We start from the raw sequence: 6,000 nt of genomic DNA on the forward strand, positions 1-6,000 counted from the left end.
TGTGGGCGATTGCGAAGGAGGCAAAAGATGACAAATGTTTACATGCGGAAAACCGTTTATTTGGACGAATACATGCTTACATCGGTTAGGTTGTTCCAAATCTCGGCGATCTTCAGAACGTAAGAGTTCGGCAGGTAGAGCTATCCAGTCCCGGGCGGACGAGAAGGGCCGTTGGACGATGTTGACGGGCGGTGACACACTTAAAGTTCCGAGCGACGACACTACACACACTGTCTTAATCCACAAGAGGCATGTCCGTCATTCCGAAAAACTCTCCCTCCTGTGACCTTGAAGTCCCAGTTTTTATACGTTTTTCTCGTGTCCTATCCACCTTGCGGATTGGTCCCTCGTCCCTTTCCTCGCTTCCCGATTGGTCTCCCCTTTGTTTTCAAACGCAAAACGAGACCATGTCGGGTCGCGGGAAAGGTCCGATTCGAGATGTCTATTTGACACCCTTTGTCGACTATGCTCCAAGATTGTTGATAGAACCACAACACCTGCACTCATAACTTAATCCGTTGTTTGCAATTGATGTCATTCTGGAATTCTAACGATCACGCGATATTTTTCTATCTCTCCAATTTTTCCCTTTTTCTGAAATTGTTTTCCTAAGTTCAATTTTTTTCTTTGAATACTTGTGTCAAACTTATACCTCTTTATGAGTGCGTGTGTCAGAGTTCTACCTTTGGATTAAACATTAACAGGTCGTTTAACACGCGTTGACGTCATCCCGAGACTCGTTGTTTACATTTTTCGTTACGTTGTTTTGATTAAGAGTTTTTTTTCTCTCTCTCTTATATAATTTATCGTTATTTTTTTCACAACAGAATTCTGCATTTTTGCGATTTCGGACCTCGTCTGGGTCCTCACAATTTACCTACAATCTGGATTGTGACTGTCGCCAATCAAACGTCGAGCTGTTTGCACAGGCAGTCCGCTTGAGAAGAACGGCTATTACACGCGATGATAAAACTGACATGACTACGCAGTAAGTCACGAACACCAACAAACAAAATGGAAGTTTTGGTAGAAATAAATACAGTACTTTTTCTTGCCATATATCTATTAATAGACAGATGCCATTGACTCTCCAAATATAGTATCTTTTTTATTTCTCTGTCGATAGCCCGACACGTGTTCCACAGCCATCTTGTATTTTCTCGTGCGCGTGGGATTGTGGGATCTCTCTTATGACTGGATCTAATTTCAAGAACTCTCTTGAGTCGATCGCGATTGAACCTCATTTCAGTCGAGATTGAAACGATCGAGAGAGGTCCCACCACGGCATAGTCGCCGACCTTGGTCACAATGTAGATTGAAATGCTCGTGCGAATGGGGTATAACGTTTGATTTTTGAGTTCTGTTATCCAAAAAATTTCCAGTGAAGAATCTATGCGAATTAATTCGCATAATTTCATTAACATCTTTACCTTCCAATTTAACGATATGTGGAATAGTCATCAAACAATAAAATCCTAACCGGTTTAAAGGAAATTCTTGTTGAAAATATCAAAGAAAATCCGCTAGACGTAAACCGTCTTCACAAGAACTTTGTAGTTTTGTTATTTTATTTTTGATTTCTAAGGGGATAAAACAGAACATTTCCTTTTTTCATAAATTCTGAATAGACTATTGACTTTTCCAAGACGCACCTTTTTCTTAATTAAACAATTACCCGTCGATCTGCCATTTTTACTAGGAAGGCTCTCGCTTCTTTTCGTCTTTGTACAGGTTCGTTTTCGCATCTTATTCGTATTTTCTGTGGGTTTAGTCAATTCGACAGAAACTGCTGTTAATTGAAAGTCATTGAGGGAAGGCGACCAATCGAAGATCACCACGTCACTTACTAGGGACTTGTGTTAGAACAAGCCTAATGTAAAGCGAATGTGACAGTTTCAGTTTACAAGTTTATAATTTCTATTTTAATTATTTAATATACAACTCAACAAATTGAAAGTCCTAAAAAAGAAGAAGCGAGTTTGTAAATTTAATAAAGATTGGCTGAGACAAAACGAATTTCAAAAATGGTTACGACCAGCGTTGCTTCAATGAAATTTTAAAACGTACTGAAGCTCCTTCAAAAAATGTACTATTTTCCTTCAAAATGTACTGTTTCTATGGTTAGTTGCTTTTGATATTAATATACCATCATACTCAATTTTTGTGCTTATTTCAAATTCGTATTCATGAATGCTTGTTAAATATGAATACTTTAAAATTAAATGTTTCATAAACAGATTTTATGAAAATACAGTAGAGACTCGTTAATCGGAACGATTTTCAGTCGGACTGTGTCGTGCTGAATCGAACGTTTTTGATACTAGATTTACTTCTAAAGTATAATTTTTATGTTTTTATATTCTTCAATATACGAGGCATGTTTTTAAAGTAAGTACCGTTTTAATATAACGCCGCTGGAGCGCTGCAGTCGGCACTTAGTGCATGCGCGCTGTGTACCTACATCTGTTGGGAAGCCACAAACGCCATTACGGAGCCAGTCGACTGTGTTTACTGTTGTTTGCGTGTTATTGAAATGCCGCCGCTCATTGAGAATCCCGCCGACTGCGAAGTGCGTGCCGTTATTCGTTTTCTCAGTGCTAAAGGCTCGAAAGCGGCTGAAATTCATCGCCAAATCAGTGAAGTTTATGGTGAAAGCGTTATGAGTGACGGAATGGTACGAAAATGGGTTAGGGCCTTTAGTAATGGCCGCACAAACATTCACGACGAGGAACGAAGTGGGCGACCTTCAGTCATTATCGACGATTTGATTGAAAAAGTGGACTGTAGAGTGAAAGAGAACAGATGATTCACGATTTCATCTTTATCTAAAGAGTTTCCTGTAGTTTCAAGAAGTGTTCTCTATGAAATTGTGACCGGACGATTAAATTATCGGAAGTTGTGTTCCCGTTGGGTGCCGAAAATGTTGACGGAGGAGCAAAAAACCAAACGTTTGGCCAGTGCATTGACTTTTCTTGAGCGCTACAGTGACGAGGGAGATGATTTTTTAAGCCGTATTGTTACAGGCGATGAAACGTGGGTAGCCTACGTTACACCGGAATCGAAGCAACAATCCATGGAATGGCGACATTCATCATCTCCAAGGAAAGTCAAGTTCAAGCAAACAATTTCTGCTCAGAAAATCATGTGCACGGTGTTTTGGGACAGATACAGAGTGTTGCTTGTTGATTTTTTGCCTCATGGTGAAACGATCAATTCAGCTGCATACTGTGAGACTTTAAAAAAAACTGCGCCGTGCAGTACAAAACAAAAGGCGGGGCTTACTGAGCAAGGGTGTCGTTTTGCTCCACGATAATGCTCGTCCACATACGGCAAATCAAACTCAAGACCTAATCACATCATTTGGCTGGGAACAATTAGACCACCCTCCATACAGTCCCGACCTAGCGCCGAGTGACTATCATTTGTTTCTGCATTTGAAGAAGCATCTGGCAGCGCAGCGCCATAACAATCACGACGAAGTCAAAACGACCGTTCTGCAGTGGTTGTCTCATCAGGCGGCAACATTCTTTGAGGATGGAATACAAAAGCTGGTCCCACGATACGATAAGTGTCGTGGGACCAGCTTTCAAAAACGTTCGATTCAGCACGACACAGTCCGACTGAAAATCGTTCCGATTAACGAGTCTCTACTGTATTTTCATAAAATAATAATATTAATGGGAATTATGTAGAAAAGTAGTGTAAAATATGGGCTTTTACATAAATAAAAATTTTGTTTAAAATGTTTGCTTGTTTTTTTTTATATTTCAACACGGTACTTACTTTAAAAACACGCCTCGTATTTATTTTGTTTGTACAAAATGCAGAAATAATTTTTAACGATACGATAGCCTCGATTATTATTATAAAAATTTTTGTTAGGCTTAAAATCGACGAAAATTCAACACGAAGCGACACGCAACGGAGAAAAATTTGAACATCGGACAGGTTAATATATTTATTCGTACATAATCGGTAATCGGAACAAATCACTAATCTGAACAACCCCAGTCCCCAATTGATTCCGATTTTCGGTTTTCTACTGTAGTTTCTATGGTGTTTTGTTAAATACAGCATTAAAAGTTGATTTTTTAAAAATATAATAGTGATGGATAAAAAATAAATATAAATTAAATATGCGTGGACAGATTCAAATTAACAAAAGTTATTTCTTTTACCAAGATTACTAAAATTGAAGTTCATAATTTAAGAATTAAATTATAGTGGTAGAAAATAATATAAAAGTATTTATATTATTTATACTCGTACAATTTCAAAACAATTTTCTGTAATAATTCGACTCTGACTTAAAGGATATTTTGATATTATTGACGAGAAAAGTTTAATATCATTGATTTACTTACCTGTCCATTATTTTTGTTTGACAAAGTTGAATTGTTTGGACCACGTAGCGTGAAAAATTTTGTCAAGGTCATGAAAATGTGCAGATGACTGAAACGTTTGACACACGTGTGAAAGAAGACCACTGAGTCAAAACATTTGCACGTGCAACTATCTGTATGTTGTTGACGTCGACCGACATACACCATGTGTATGTTGTGATTGGGTAAATCAAATTAGCAAGCAGTGACACTAGTCACACTAGTGAGACTTTATTAAACTACGAGTAATTTTTTTCGCATTTTCTCGTTAAGGCATGAAATATTGTTTTGTACCATAAATGGTACTAAAATATTATAATGTACTCAAAATGTACTAAAAATCTAAGTGTACTTTCAATCCTCTCGAAAAAGCAAAATGTACCCAAAAAGTACAAATGTACTAGGAACGGCAACACTGGTTACGACCTGTTCGAGACAGTGTTGCCAATCTTTATAAATTTCTGACCCTGCCCGGGTCAGCAATTTTGAAAAGGTGGCAACACTGGATTCCATCGAATTTTCCATTGAAATAAAAACCTTCTGTAAACAAAGAAAATTTTCGAGTATTACTAAGAGCAATTGACGCAGGCGATAATATTCTCAAAGAACACTTTCAAAACTGTGAAAAAAATGCGACACATATTATTCGGAATATACAAAACCAGATAATAAACGCATGCAACAACATTATATTAAAGTGCATAGTAGAGGAAGTTGATTCCGCTACATGTTTCTCCATTTTTGCAGATGAAACTTTTGACATTTCGAACACAGCCAATATTTTATCTTCTAAATATTCTGGTTTAACTGAAATCCTGTTAATTTTATTTCACGAGGCCGGTTCAACTTCTGTCCGGAATTTTATTAATTAATAACGGATGGAACGGTATGTGTTAGTTAGTTCCAATTAATTTTTTTTTCCCTTCATGTCCAAGACTTCTGTTACAATACAAGAAACTCTCGCTAATCCGGCAGTTCCTCGCACAGCTGAGTGCCAGATTGACAAGAGTATCGGATTATTGGGCATGTATAAGCTGTCTAAAGACAATGAATGACGTCGTGACCTGTCGCTTTTCGTACTGTTTCTTTTTGAAGGCAGGTGGGCAAATATGCTGAAACGCAATGCTGAACGCAGAAATAAACGAGAAAACAGGATGTGAGACATAACTAAAATTTTTATGAAACAGAAGCGCATAGGTGTTTACAGTGGAGGATATGCCGAATTATCGAGGGCCGGATTACATTTTACTGTATTTAAAATTCATTTTTTCCCCTATAAAAAATACAAAACATTCTTATTAAAATATGTCGAATAAACTATGTTTCATTTTAATTTTTCTGAAAATTTATTATCTTAAATGAATGTAAAAAATTTAATTTTAAAATATTGAAAATTACAATCATCTCCATTTTGCAAATAAACAAAATATGCAGCAACATTCAAGGAGAAATAGTTTCGTAATTATTCATATATACAGAAAAATCTCGATACACATGACTTAGAAACATATAATTTTCTATAAGAAATAATAAATTAAATAATTTATGTTATTTTATTTTATGTTAAAAAAAGCCGAAATTTTCACACCCAATACTGTTGTTTTCATTTTTGTAATCT

Source organism: Centruroides vittatus, unplaced genomic scaffold, assembly GCF_030686945.1.
Source record: "Centruroides vittatus isolate TY-2023 unplaced genomic scaffold, ASM3068694v2 scaffold_324, whole genome shotgun sequence".
NCBI lineage: Eukaryota > Metazoa > Arthropoda > Arachnida > Scorpiones > Buthidae > Centruroides > Centruroides vittatus.